The sequence below is a fragment of the Lathyrus oleraceus genome, chromosome 2, assembly GCF_024323335.1.
Source record: "Lathyrus oleraceus cultivar Zhongwan6 chromosome 2, CAAS_Psat_ZW6_1.0, whole genome shotgun sequence".
NCBI lineage: Eukaryota > Viridiplantae > Streptophyta > Magnoliopsida > Fabales > Fabaceae > Lathyrus > Lathyrus oleraceus.
Genome location: NC_066580.1, coordinates 464,717,955 through 464,734,025, shown reverse-complemented (window position 1 = coordinate 464,734,025; position 16,071 = coordinate 464,717,955). Strand labels below are relative to the sequence as shown.

Below are 16,071 nucleotides of genomic sequence, written 5' to 3'. Positions count from 1 at the left end.
ACTGATCAACTTCTCAAGTCCACAACCCATATCTTGATGAATTGATGATTGAGAACACTCAAATAAGTTCAAATATGCATGAAATTATGAATTAAAGAACTTACCTTGATTGCATTTGACCATAGGCTGAGGTTGCTTCAAGAGCAAGGTATTGTGGTGCACAGATGAATTAGGGTTTCTTTGGGGCACAAACCTCAAACCCTTTGACTTGTTTTGATCAAAATGATGAATTGAGATGCTAGGGAGGCACATTTGATGGATGAGAACTTTGGGAACCATTACCATGCTTGCTTTCATCTCCTCTTGGCCATATCTTTGTACCAATGATCTCCTTGAAGCCTTTAACCTTGTGATTACTCAAGCTACAAACAAAAGATGTTAGTGACATATTTTTGTGCTTTTGGTTAGTAACTAAAATAAGAAAAGCAATGATATACAATTCAAGCATGCTTGGTGATCTCAGACCACTCTCAAGAAGTCCCACCCAAAGGTAAAGGGAACCAAGATGCTAATGATCCTTGAGGCAATGTTATGATGCCATGAGGGATCTTAGGGACAAAATTAGGGTCTTACAGCTACTGAGAACCCAAATCAACATTTAAAAGTCTTTATCCAACTGGCCGACTCCTTTAAATCCAATGGTGCTTCACATGATGTGATTCGTTTAAGATTATTTCCTTTCTCCCTCAGGGATAGAGCATGTTCATGGTTGGATTCAGTTCCAGCTAACTCAATAACTACCTGGGAAGACCTTAGAAGAGTATTCCTTACTAGATATTTTCCCCCTAGTAAGACTGTTGTTCTTCGAAACCAAATAACTAGATTTACTCAAAACCAAAGAGAATCACTTTTTGAAGCTTGGGAGAGATATAAAGAGTTGTTAAGAGTTTGTCCACACCATGGCCTAGAACAATGGTTGATCGTTCATACCTTCTACAATGGACTATATTATAACACAAAGATGAGCATCGACGTTGCCGCTGGCGGCACGCTGATGAACAAACCTTACCCTGAAGCTTGTGACCTAATTGAGGATATGGCCTAAAACCATTACCAATGGGGAACTGAACGAGCATCAATAGAGAAAAAGGAGACCCAAGGTGGAATACATGAGATAAGCTCTATGGACATGATGCAAGCAAAAATGGACACTTTAGCCCTTAAGGTCGAACATATTTCTACAAACACTAACACCGCAATGGTAGTCCACACAGAGTGTGAACTTTGTGGATCTAAAGGACACGAATCGGTGGAATGTAACCTTTTGAACGACCTGAACACCGACCAAGTGAATTACGCCCAAGGTAACCCATTTTCTAATACTTACAACCATGGGTGGAAAAATCACCCGAATTTTTCCTATATAAACCAAAACCCTATCCAAAATTATGCACCTCAAAGACCACAAGGTTTTCAAGCCCAAAAACCAAATCAACCTATGCAAGTTGTTCCCCAGAAGCCTAACCTTGAGAAGATCATGGAGAGCTTTATATCAGGCCAGACTCAGCAAAATAAAGAATTCCTAAACCAGAACATTCACGTAAACGAACTGATAACATAATTAGGGACTAAGGTTGATCAGATAATCACTCACAACAAGATGCTTGAAACCCAGATCTCACAGGTAGCACAAAACCAAGCCCCTCAAACTACACCTGGAGGACAATTCCCTGGACAACCTCAACTCAACCCTCGAGGGCAAGCTAATGCTATCTCATTACGAAGTGGGACCTCTTACGAAGGGCCTCGTAACCCAGCAATGAGAGAGTCCAAAGCTTCTAAAGAAAATATACCTACCAACCAAGGAGAGGAACAGGTGGAACCCGAAAAACAAACCGACCAAGAAGGAGAAGCCAAGGATAAAACTTACAACCCACCACCCCCGTACAAACCACCAATCCCATATCCACAAAGACTTAAATAAACCAAAATTAATAACCAATACCAAAAGTTTATAAAAGTAATAGAGAAGCTTCATGTAGAGATTCCTTTCACTGAAGCCATCACCCAAATTCCATCTTACGCCAAATTTCTCAAAGACATCTTAACCTACAAGCATAGGCTTGACGATCCCAGAACCTTGGAATGCAACTTTATTTCCGATAATAAAATTGCTAAGAAGGAGAAAGACCCTGGGGTTTTTTCTATACCTTGCATTCTAGGGAGTCATGTGATCGACAAAGCTTTCCTAGACTTAGGCGCTAGTGTGAGTTTAATTCCCTTAGCTGTGTGTATAAGGTTAAACTTAGGAGAATTACAACCAACTAAGATGTCCCTCCAATTAGTCGATAGGTTGTTAAGTATCCTGTAGGCATTTTAGAAGACATCCCAGTTAGGATCGGTCAACTTTATATCCCAACAGACTTTGTGGTCATGGATATCAAGGAAGACGACGATATCCCTATCCTTTTAGGTATACCATTTTTATCAACAGTCGAAGCTATAATAGATGTTAAAAGAGGAGAATTAACTTTCGAAGTAGGGGATGAAAAGATAGAGTTTATTCTTTCAAAGTTCCTGATGGCACCAATCATAGAGGACGCATGTTACGCGATCGATATCATAGATGAATGTATAAGGGAATTTGATCAAGAAGAACCTGTGATCGAACCATTTTCAAACCCGAATGAAAAGGATGACGAGCTAAAGGAAACAGAACCTCACACTAACGAATGTTTGGCCCTTACTCCTGACCTTTCACCAAATTCTCAAAAACTAGCTCAAGAACTTAAGGAATTGCCCAAGAACCTATGATACGAGTTTTTGGATAAAGAAACGAACCGCCCAGTAATAGTTAGGGCCACCTTAAACCAAGACGAGATAAACCAACTCTTGAATGTTTTATGAAGATACCCCTCTTCCTTAGGATACAACATCTCTGATTTAAAAGGTATAAGCCCATCCGTGTGTATGCACAGAATCTCACTAGAGGAAGATTCAAAACCTTCCAGAGAACACCAGAGAAGAATCAACCCTGTAATGAGTGAGGTGGTAACAAAGGAAGTCCTTAAACTGCTAGAAGATGGTATAATCTATCAAATCTCCGATAGTAAATGGGTAAGTCTTGTACATGTGGTACCCAAAAAGGGAGGCATCATAGTCGTGCAGAACGAGAAGGGCGAGCATGTAGCTAAACGTATAGAAGGAGGATGGCGTATGTGCATAGATTATAGGAAGATCAATAAGGAAACTAGGAAAGACCATTTCCCCCTTCCATTCATAGATCAAATGCTTGAGCGTCTTGCCAGACACTCTTACTTTTGTTATCTGGATGGATATTCTGGTTTTTTCCAAATACCCATACACCCTGAGGATCAAGAGAAAACAACCTTCACCCGTCCTTACGGAACGTTTGCTTACAGACGAATGCCGTTTGGACTCTGTAATGCGCCAACTACTTTCCAATGTTGTATGATGTCAATCTACACAGATTATCTCGACGGAATTATGGAAGTATTTATGGACGATTTCTCGGTATGTGGGCTCGACTTTGAGAATTGCCTCATTAATCTTGAGAAAATCCCAGAGAGATGCGTAGAAGTTAACCTTGTGTTAAACTGGGAGAAGTGCCACTTTATGGTTAAATAAGGCATAGTGTTAGGACATATAATATCTGAAAGAGGCATTGAGGTCGACAAAGCAAAGATAGAAGTGATAGAAAACCTTAACCCTCCTAAGACTGTTAGAGAAGTACAAAGTTTTCTTGGACACGCCGGTTTCTACCGAAGCTTCATCAAAGATTTCTCTAAAATAACAAAACCCCTGACCGTCCTTCTGATGAAAGACATTGAATTCATTTTCAATGAAAAATGTATCGAAGCAGTTAATCGTTTAAAACAAGCACTAATTTCAGCACCCATCCTACAAACTCCGGATTGGACTCAACCCTTTGAAATAATGTGTGATGCTAGAGATTTCTCTATAGGAGCTGTTTTAAGGCAAAGAAAAGATAAGAAATTACATGTAATATATTACGCTAGTAGAACCCTAGATGCCGCTCAACTAAATTATATAACAACAGAGAAGGAACTCCTAGCTGTAGTTTTCGAAATTGATAAATTTAGGTCTTATCTTGTCGGATCTAACATTATAGTCTATACAGACCATGCAGCTATCAGTTACCTTCTAAGCAAAAAGGATGCGAAACCTAGATTACTCAGATGGATCCTTTTGCTACAAGAGTTCGACTTAGATATTCGAGACAAAAAAGGAACAGAAAACGTAGCTGCTGACCATCTTTCCAAACTAGAGCATTTAAAGCCAGACCATTTACCTATAAATGATTATTTCACCTACGACAGATTGATAGCTAAGTTAGATATCGTTCCCCTTGAACCTGATAGAGACAACTTTGGGACTGTTTCAGAAATTAGCAGAGTACCATGGTACGCTGATTTTGTGAATTATCTAGTCGCTGATATCGTACCACCTGACCTCAATTATCAACAAAAGAAGAAGTTCTTTAAATATATAAGACATTTCTATTGGGATGAACCACTCCTTTTTAAAATAGGAATAGATAACATCTTTCGACGTTGCGTCCCGGAAGAAGAAGTTAGAAATATCATAGAGCATTGTCACTCTTCACCCTATGGTGGACATTCAAGCACATCCAAGACATACACTAAGGTCCTTCAAGATGGTCTTTATTGGCCACCACTATGGCATGATGTCCATACTTATATTGTCCAATGTGACCGGTGCCAGCATGCTAGAAACATCTCAAGACGCGACGAAATTCCTTTGAAGAACATCCGAAAAGTGGAATTATTTGACGTTTGGGGTATTGATTTCATGGGACCTTTTCCATCTTCGATGGGAAACAAGTATATTTTGGTAGTCGTTGACTATGTGTCCAAATGGATATAAGTTATAGCCTAACCCAATAACGACATAAGAGTAGTCATCAAGATGTTTAAAAATAACAGTTTTCCCAGATTTGGAGTACCACGACTTGTCATAAGTGATGGTGGATCACATTTTATATCCAGGATATTTGATAAACTCTTAAGAAATTATGGAGTAAAACACAGAGTAGCAACACCATATCATCCCCAAACGAATGGTCAAGTGGAAGTATCTAACAGAGAGATTAAGCAAATCTTGGAAAAAACTGTTTCAATATCCAGAAAAGATTGGTCTGAAAAGCTAACAGAAGCATTGTGGGCTTACAGAACTACTTACAGAACTACTTACAGAACTACTTATAAAACCCCTATTGGAACTACACCATACTAGTTTGTCTACGGGAAGTCATGCCACTTACCTTTTGAACTCAAGCACAAGGCATACTGGGCCATAAAGACCCTGAATTTGGATTACCTGACATCTGGCGAGAAGCGAATCCTCGATATCCACAAATTGCAGGAACTCCGCCAGAACGCTTACGAGAATGCCATTATATACAAAGAAAGAACCAAAGCATGGCATGACAAAAGGATTGTGAAAAAGGACATTAATATATGTGATCACACCGAATTACACCGTGTTTTTGACTTGGATTTCACATGTTTATTAGGACTTTATTATCATTTTGTTTGTATTATGCTCTCTTTATTCTTGTTTTCAGATATTTAGCACTTTCAGACTCTTTTGGAACAAACGAAGCAAAAAGACCTAAAATTAGGGTTTTTCGGCAAAATTACACACATGGCGGCCGCTACAGGGGAAGCCATGAGTCATCAGCCCTCAACTAGGAGGTAACCGCCACGTTCCCATGATCCACCCCATTTACACACATGGCGGGCGCCATGAAGGGATGGCGGGCACCACCTTTGTAAATCACGTTCCCACTAAGTCCCACTAAGGAGAAGTTGGAGGGCACCATGGTCTTTACAAACTGCTGAAAATCTCTATAAATAGCTCATTCCATTTCGTTTTCTAATCATCCAACTTAGTCTTACAACACTAAGTATATATTTATCATTTGTAATAGCGATAATCCGTCACATCGGGGGTTATCACACCTTGTGAGATTGAGCTGGGTCACTTCGAGTTGCTGTCGTCTTTAGCTTCAGGAGTCGGAGGTTTATTTTTATACCAGAATCGAAGCCTCTGTTTGGAGCAGGTTCTTATTTATCGCTTTATTTATTTATTTCCTGCATCGCTTTTATTTATTTATTTCCCGCATCGCTTTTATTTTATTTATTTCCCACATCGCTTTTATTTTATTTATTTCCCGCATCACTTTTATTTTATTTATTTCACACATCACTTTTATTTTATTTATTGTCCGCACTCGCTTTACTTTATTTATTTTACGCACTCGCTTTACTTTATTTACTTTACGCACTTTACTCGCTATCTATGCCTCACATTCTAAAACAAATTTTCATCATGATTAACACCGTTGTGTTCGTTTGTGTTACCATGTCTGGCTAAATCTTTTAAAGGTTAGAATGTAAGGATCGCGGTTAAAGTAATGTTTCACATATTGAAATCTGTAGAAATACTTAAAAGGTTGTTTTGATTTTTAACTTGAGTTTTCTAAAACAGACTTGGTTAGTTTTAACTATTCGAGGAGTGCAAAAGCACCCTGGCTTAGTAACTAGGAATTTTTATCACTTTAAGGAAAAACTATTTTTGAAACTGTTTTCGGACGTGTTGATAGATTTAAAATCAGGAAACTCCTTGGGTAAACTTTCCAAATTAAAATCACTTTTCAACTAAGTTTATGAGTCTCATTTCTTAAAAATAGGTTTCCAACTTTAGCGTTCTGCGCACCTTTTATAAGTGACAATAAAAGGCCTTAATTTAAGGGTTAACTCGGTTCTGAATACGCGAAAGCGACAGTTCCTGTTAAATGGATTCTTTTCAAGAGTAGAAAATATTGCCTCATAAGTAGTTCTATTTAGACAATCGAAACATCACTTAACTGACGTGAATTACATTCAACCTGTCTTTACCTGCATTTATTATTTACCGTTATTTTGCAAACCCAATATCTCTTTTATACCGCCTTAGATAAACACCGTAACAATAGTAATCGATAGATTGACGATTGGTCTCTATGGGATCAATATTCTTTTATATTACTTTGACGTTATTCGTGCACTTGCGAATCAACAACGATCAAGTTTTTGCCGCCGTTGTTGGGGACCAACTTCGTCAAATTTCGTACCCTGTTGTTAAACCGTATAGACTAAGGCATTATTAGTCGGTAAATGCGAAGAACCCGTAGTACTGGAAATTTAGTAGATCCTTTAGCGGAACCCGAACGTTATACTCGTACACGCCTCTTACTCATCCGAATTAAGAAAGCTATGGCCGAGAATCGCGATAGGAGACCTCTTAAGGAATTTTCCCAACCCTCTGATGAGGAACCTAGTTCGAGTATAGTAAACCCCCTTATTCCTGCTAACAATTTCGAACTAAAACCATCTTTGTTGCAATTAGTGCAACAAAACCAATACGCAAGTCTCGCTACTGAGAACCCGAATAAACATTTAAAAGTTTTTATCCAACTAGCCGACACCTTTAGATCTAACGACACTTCACCCGATGCGATCCGTTTAAGATTATTTCCTTTCTCCCTCAGGGATAGAGCATGTTCATGGCTAGATTCACTTCCAGCCAATTCAATAACTACCTGGGAAGACCTTAGGAGAGTATTCCTTGCTAGATATTTCCCCCTAGTAAGATTGCTATTCTTCGAAACCAAATAACTAGATTTGCTCAAAACCAAGGAGAATCACTTTTCGAAGCTTGGGAGAGATATAAAGAGCTATTAAGAGTCTGCCCATACCATGGCCTAGAACAATGGCTGATCGTTCATACCTTCTACAATGGACTCCATTATAACACCAAGATGAGCATCGACGCTGTCGCAGGTGGCGCGCTGATGAACAAACCTTATCCAGAAGCTTGTGACCAAATTGAGGATATGGCCCAAAACCATTATCAATGGGGAACCGAACGAGCATCAATAGAGAAAAAGGAGACCCAACGTGGAATACATGAGGTAAGCTCTCTAGACATGATACAGAAGAAAATGGACGCTTTAGCCCTTAGGATCGAACATATGTCTACAAACACTAACACCGTAGCAGTAGTCCACACAGAGTGCGAACTCTGTGGATCTAAAGGACACGAATCGGCAGAGTGTAACCTTTTGAACGAACTAAATACCGACCAAGTGAATTACGCCCAAGGTAACCCATTTTCAAAGACTTACAACCCTGGATGGAAGAATCGTCCAAATTTCTCCTATAAAAACCAGAACCCTATTCAAAATCATGCACCTCAGAGACCGCAAGGTTATCAAGCCCAAAAATCAAATCAACCTATGCAAGTTGTGCCCCAGAAGTCTAACCTTGAGAAGATCATGGAAAGCTTTATATCGGGCCAGACTCAGCAAAATAAAGAATTCCTAAACCAGAACATTCACATAAACGAACTTATAACGCAATTAGGAACCAAGGTTGATCAGATAATCACTCACAACAAGATGCTTGAAACCCAGATCTCACAGGTAGCACAAAACCAAGCCCCACAAACTACACCTGGGGCCAATTTCCTGGACAACCTCAACCAAACCCTCGAGGGCAAGCTAATGTTATCTCGTTACGAAGTGGGACCGCTTACGAAGGGCCTCAGAACCCAAGAGTGAGCGAGTCCAAAACTTCTAAAGAAAATATGCCTACCAACCAAGAAGAGGAACCAGAGGAATTCGAGAAACAAACCAACCAAGAAGGTGAAGCCAAGGATAAAACTTACAAACCACCACCCACGTACAAACCACCAATCCCATATCCGCAAAGACTTAAACAAACCAAAGTCAACAACCAATATCAAAAATTTATAAAAGTGATAGAAAAGTTTCATGTAGAGATTCCTTTTACCGAAGCTATCACCCAAATTCCGTCTTACGCCAAATTTCTCAAAGACATCTTAACTAACAAGCGTAGGCTCGATGATCCAAAACCCTTGGAATGCAACTTTATTTCCGAGGATAAACTTGCTAAGAAGGGGAAAGACCCTGGTAGTTTTTCTATACCTTGCATTTTAGGGAGTCATGTGATCGGCAAAGCTTTCCTAGATTTAGGCGCTTGTGTAAGTTTAATGCCCTTAGCTGTATGTAAAAGGTTAAACCTAGGAGAATTGCAACCAACTAAGATGTCCCTACAATTAGCTGATAGGTCCGTTAAGTATCCTGTAGGCATTTTAGAAGACATCCTAGTTAGGATCAGTCAACTTTATATCCCAAAAGACTTTGTGGTCATGGATATAAAAGAAGACGAAGATATCCCTATCCTTTTAGGTAGACCATTCTTATCAACAGCCGGAGCCATAATAGATGTCAAAAGAGGGAAATTAACCTTCGAAGTAGGGGACGAAAAGATCGAGTTCATTCTTTCAAAATTCCTAATGGCACCAATTCTAGGAGACACATGTTATACGATCGATATCATAGATGAGTGCATAAGAGAATTTGATAAGGGAGAACCTAAGATCGAACCATTTTCAAACCCAAATGAAAAGGATGACGAACCAGAGGAAACGGAACCTCACGAATGTTTGGATCTTGCTCCAGACCCTTCACCTAATTCTCAAAAACTAGCCCAAGAACTTAAGGAACTACCCAAGAACCTAAGATATGAGTTTTTGGATGAAGAAACAAACCGCCCAGTAATAGTTAGTGCCACCTTAAACCAAGACGAGACGAATCGACTCTTGAACGTTTTAAGAAGATACCCCTCTGCCCTAGGATACAACATCTCTGATTTAAAAGGTATTAGCCCATCCGTGTGTATGCACAGGATCTCACTAGAGGAGGATTCAAAACCTTCCCGAGAAAATCAAAGACAAATCAACCCTGTGATGAGTGAGGTGGTGAAGAAGGAAGTCCTTAAACTACTGGAAGCTGGTATAATCTATCAGATTTCTGATAGTAAGTGGGTAAGTCATGTACATGTGGTACCCAAGAAGGGAGGCATCACAATTGTGCAGAACGAAAAGGGAGAGCATGCCGCTAAACGCATAGAAGGTGGATGACGTATGTGCATAGATTATAGGAAGCTCAATAAGGCAACTAGGAAAGACCATTTCCCCCTTCCATTCATAGATCAAATGCTGGAGCGTCTTGCCAGGCACTCTTACTTTTGTTATCTTGATGGATATTCTGGATTTTTTCAAATACCCATTCACCCCGGGGATCAAGAGAAAACAACCTTTACTTGTCCTTACGGAACGTTTGCTTACAGACGAATGTCGTTTGGACTCTGTAATGCGCCAGCTACTTTCCAATGTTGTATGATGTCAATCTTCGCAGATTATCTCAACAGAATCATGGAAGTATTTATGGACGACTTCTCGGTGTGTGGATTAGACTTTGAAGACTGTCTTATTAACCTTGCGAAAATCCTAGAGAGATGTGTAGAAGTTAACCTTGTGTTAAACTGGGAGAAGTGCCACTTTATGGTTAAAGAAGGCATAATGTTAAGACATATAATATCTGAAAGAGGCATTGAGGTAGATAAAGCAAAAATATAAGTTATAGAAAACCTTAACCCTCATAAGACAGTTAGAGAAGTCCGTAGTTTCCTTGGACAAGTCGGTTTCTACCGACGCTTCATAAAAGACTTCTCTAAAATAACAAAACCCTTGACCGGCCTTCTGATGAAAGACATCAAATTTATTTTCGATGAGAAATGCATCAAAGCCTTTAACCAATTGAAACAAGCATTAATTTCAGCACCCATTCTACAAACCCCGGATGGGACTAAACCCTTTGAAATAATGTGTGATGCTAGCGATTTCGCTATAGGAGCTGTTTTAGGGCAAAGAAAAGATAAGAAACTACACGTAAGATATTACTCTAGTAGAACCCTAGATACCGCTCAATTAAATTATACAACAACAGAGAAGGAACTTCTAGCTGTAGTTTTCGCAATTGATAAATTTAGGTCTTATCTTGTAGGATCTAAGATTATAGTCTATACAGACCACGCATCTATCCGTTACCTTCTGAGCAAAAAGGATGCAAAACCTAGATTACTCAGGTGGATCCTTTTGCTACAAGAATTCGACTTAGACATTAGAGACAAAAAAGGAACAGAAAACGTAGTTGCTGACCATCTTTCCAGATTAGAGCATTTAAAGCCATATCATTTACCTATAAATGATGACTTCACCTATGACAGACTAGTAGCTAAGATAGATACCACTCCCCTTGAACCTGATAGAGACAACCTTGGGACGATTTCAGAAATTAGCAGAGTACCATGCTACGCTGATTTTGTGAACTATCTAGCCGCTGATATCATACCACCTGACCTAAACTATCAATAGAAGAAGAAGTTCTTTAAAGATATAAGACACTTCTATTGGGACGAACCACTCCTTTTCAAAAGAGGAACTGATAACATATTTCGACGTTGCGTCCCGAAAGAAGAAGTCAGAAACATCATAGAGCATTGTCATTCTTCACCCTATGGTGGACATTCAAGCACATCCAAGACATACATTAAGATCCTTCAAGCTGGTCTTTATTGGCCGACGTTATGGCGTGATGTCCATGCTTATATTTTCCGATGTGACCGGTGCCAGCACGCTGGGAACATCTCAAAACGTGACGAAATGCCTTTGAAGAAAATCCAAGAAGCAGAATTATTTGACGTTTGGGGTATTGATTTCATGGGAACTTTTCCATCTTCATTGGGAAACAAGTACATTTTGGTAGCAGTTGACTATGTGTCCAAATGGATAGAAGCTATAGGTGCACCCACCAACGACACAAGAGTAGTCATTAAGATGTTCAAGAACAATATCTTCCCCAGATATGGAGTTCCACGACTTGTCATAAGCGGTGGTGGATCACATTTTATATCCAAGATATTTAATAGACTCCTAAGGAAATATGGAGTGAAACACAGAGTAGCAACACCATATCACCCCCAGACTAATGGTCAAGTGGAAGTATCCAATAGAGAGATTAAGCAGATCTTGGAGATAACTGTCTCAATTTCTAGAAAAGATTGGTCTGAAAAGCTAACAGAAGCACCGTGGGCCTACAGAACTGCTTACAAGACCCCCATTGGAACTACACTGTACCGGTTGGTCTACGGGAAGTCATGCCACTTACCTTTTGAACTCAAGCAAAAGGCATATTGGGCCATTAAGACCCTAAATTTGGATTACTAGCATCTGGCAAGAAGCGAATCCTTGATATTCACAAATTGGAGGAACTTCGCTAGAACGCTTACGAGAATGCCGTTATATACAAGGAGAGAACCAAAGCTTGGCACGACAAGAGGATCGTGAAAAAGGAATTTAATATAGAAGACTTTGTTCTTCTCTTCAATTCGAGATTACGTCTTTTTCCAGGTAAGCTGCATTCGAGATGGACAGGCCCCTTTGAGGTGTCCAAAATCCTGAAATTTGGAGCAGTTGAAATCCGGAACAACTCATGTAATCCATTCGTGGTAAATGGACAAAGACTGAAGCAATACCAAGGAGGTGACATACCCACAGAATGTCATGACCAAACTCTGACCGACCCTCCAATTCCTACCTCTATTATATAAAGTTCGAATCGTCAAGCTAACGACGTAAAACAAGCGCTGCATGGGAGGCAACCCATGACTTCTTTTCCTTTACTTTTACTATTTTCAATTTATATTTTTATTTGTTATATATATATATATATATATATATATATATATATATATATATATATATATATATATATATATATATATATATATATATATATATATATATATATATATATATATATATATATATATATATATATATATATATATATATATATATATATATATATATATGTATATCTATGTGGAGACTAACGGTTATAATATTTGTGATTTCAGATGTCCTCTGTTTCTAATCTAACTTTTCAGGAATGGAGAATATCGACACCATGCTAGTCATCTTTCGTGACCCAGTTCAAGAGCAGCGCTACACCATGCTTTCACAGCGTCCAATGTTGCCCACCAGATATCCCGACTCGAGATGCATGGAGGCATTAGGCATTAAGCCTAGTGGCAGGCACTTGTGCAATCAGTTACAGTGGGATGAATATATGGATTCTATGCACGTGACTTACAGGAACCTGACTTTGGAGTTCATGAGCTCACTTATCTACGAGCCTTATGTTGGTCACGCCAATGATGGAGGATACATTAACTTCAGGTTGTTTGGGGCAGAATACACCTTCAACCACAAGCGTTTCGGCGACTTTCTTCGTTTTCAGACTGCCTGTGATGCTTCGTCTGAGCTCCATATGAGCTACTTTCTGAGCCGAGAAGTTGAGAAGTTTTGGAGCGATATCATGTGTGGAGGTAGTCCTGATCCTTCAACCTAGATCTCCAACAAGATTCACAACCCTGCTTTCCGATACTTCCAGATGATCATTGCCCACACCTTCCTGGGGAAGAGTGACCTTGATACGCATGTGAATTCTGAAGAGATCTTCTTCATGTACTGTACCACTTAGTCACGCCCGGTAGACTGTGGAGCTTTCTTGATCGAGAGCCTATACCTTAATGCTCGCTATGCTGCGAGCCTCATACATGTTGGAAGCACGGTGACTCACATAGCCTCAGCCCTAGGACTCGATAGAAGGCTATCCCACTTGACGTCCTATTGCAGCTACACCTTGATGGATGTTGATTTCTATTTGGACTGTGGCCTGATGAGGAGATCTTCTTTCCATCCGGATCAATACAGGTTGTTAATTGAGGGTGAGAACATTCACTACTTCACTTTACCTGACCCTCAGGTGACTTGTCTTATTAATCAGGCCAACTGGGCATACGCCATAGAAGGGCAAGGAGAGACAGTAGATGCGCCGAAGATTGCACCGATCAGAATCATATCCCGTACCAACAATGCTAATCTCCAGACTCCGAGCATGCAGTCCGAATTGGTTAAGCTTCGCATGGAGATAGCCGAGCTTCGGCAGGAGCTTGCTGACGTTGCCCTACAGGTCGAGGTAGCAATTGCCTCACACGACATCGAGACTGATATGCTGCATGATGAGATCGCCAATCTCCGACGCCAAATCATAGAGCTTCGAGGCTACGAAGTCGAGGAGACTCCACTATACCCCGAGCATTGATGCCATCATGAACCAAGAAATACCATTTGAATTTCCCTATTTTCCTGTTATTTATTATTCATGCTTATTTTTATCGTTTCCTATGACATTATGCTTGCTTTATTTTTCCTAAGATCTCTGGACTCGTGAATTATTATTGACTATTCATATACATATATATATATATATGCATTATATTAATTATTATGTTTTTTATGTCCATTATTTTATTTTATTTTATTTTGTTTTACTTTACTATTTTATTTTGTTTTATCTTGTTTTGTTTTGTTTTATTTAATTTTGTTTTACTCTATTTTGTTTTATTTTATTTCATTTTATTTTATTTTATCAAGCTTAAAATCAAAAACAAAAAAAAAACAGCATTCGTGGATACCTATATACACCCCCCATTACAAAAATGAAGACGAGAGGATTGAGGCCCAAGAAGCAAACAGCACAGCCGACCCAAACCAAATCTGAAGACATGGCGGGCGCCATAAGCTCCATGGCGGGCGCCATGACGTAACGGTCAGATTTGCCTTTTCCACTATTTATACCTTCTTCAACCTCTCCAAACCCATTCTCTTCTTCTCCCAACTCCACCGAAATTCATAAAAAATTCCAAACTTCTCATTTTCACTATAAGCCATTATAATTCCCCAACTTCACTTCTTCAACTCTCCACCAAAAAATCCATTAAATTCCATTTTCTCTTTTCTTTTCTATAAATACTCATTTTTTTTTTCTAAAACCACCATTAATGGCTGGAATGGAGTTTAACAACATCACTCTTCGTGGAGGAAAGCCCGGTGAGCGACAAAATAAGATTTTGCAAAGATTGCAAACTCGGGAGATCCTCGCTACCAGGTATGTCGAGGAAGACTGTTTGTACACTCTAGGCACATATCATAGTGTTTTCCACATGCTAGATAATTTAGGATTACACGATATTCTTGCTAGTAAAGCGCCCACCTACGATAGACTCACTAGGGAATTTTTAAGTTCCCTAATTTACACTGTCCATCCTGGCACTACTAGCACGATATGTATCGTTTATTTTAGAATGTTTAATGTAGAATACGAGTACACTACCGATGCTTTAGCGGGTTTGCTCGGAATGCCTTATGGTGATGGTGCTATTTGTGAGACGCCCTTAGATACTAAATGGGCACTCGAGGCATTTACTTTTTGGAACAAATTATCTAATGTGAATGTCACTTCCTTCAAAGGAATTTTGGCTTCTAATATCCATAACCCGACCATACGTATTTTTGGATACCTTTTTTACATGTACTATATTTAGCCGGGAAAATTCTAACAAAGTAAATGCCCGAAATTGTTGTTTTTACAGGGTTGCCTCACTAATCGCAGGATCAATCTTGTTCCTTTCATGTTGGCCCATATGTCTGCCATCCTTAAAAAAAGGAGGAACCATCTCTTTCGGTGGTTTGTTTACCTCTATTGCTAGAGCGTTGAATCTACACACTGAGTTAGCCACCTTGGAACCACTCCCTCACCGCACCATTAACTTGAAGTTTTTGAAAGATATGAAATTATGCAAGGTGCGGCGAGAAGGTGGTTTCTACCTCATGATACATGGTGCAGCTGTACCCAGTGTTGTCCTCCCTTGCTCTCAGCGTACAGATGTGCGACATGCGAGGAACTGGACATACGATCTTGATGCTCCACCCTTTACCTGTCCTTTGCCACCTAACGTTCCTATGGACAAAGGACAAGGGACCGATGATGAGTATGACCGGCGCGACCAGTCTCCAGCTCATGATATTCTCGTTGCATCACCTGCACACACCGCACCTTCTTCCTCTAACCCTTTTGTAGGTACCACTCCCGGTTTCTACATCACCGAGGAGATGTGGTGCGAGCACCTGGCTCGTGAGGAAAGGCGTGACACCCTTCTGAACACCATAAACCAACAACTGTCAGATAATATGAGTTTTATGGTAGCTTCCCAACAGCGTAGTGAGCAAGCACATCGGACTGTTACTGAG

General features: G+C 39.7%; 2 non-coding genes across 2 annotated transcripts; both read right to left on the bottom strand.

Moving 5' to 3' along the window:
* Positions 1–799: 799 nt before the first annotated feature.
* Positions 800–906, bottom strand: LOC127124980 (small nucleolar RNA R71). The gene has a single exon (XR_007804449.1). It is a non-coding gene; the product is annotated as a small nucleolar RNA R71 (small nucleolar RNA).
* Positions 907–7,645: 6,739 nt separating this feature from the next.
* LOC127124197 (small nucleolar RNA R71) lies at positions 7,646–7,752 on the bottom strand. Its single transcript, XR_007803823.1, has one exon. It is a non-coding gene; the product is annotated as a small nucleolar RNA R71 (small nucleolar RNA).
* Between the last annotated feature and the right edge of the window lie 8,319 nt (positions 7,753–16,071).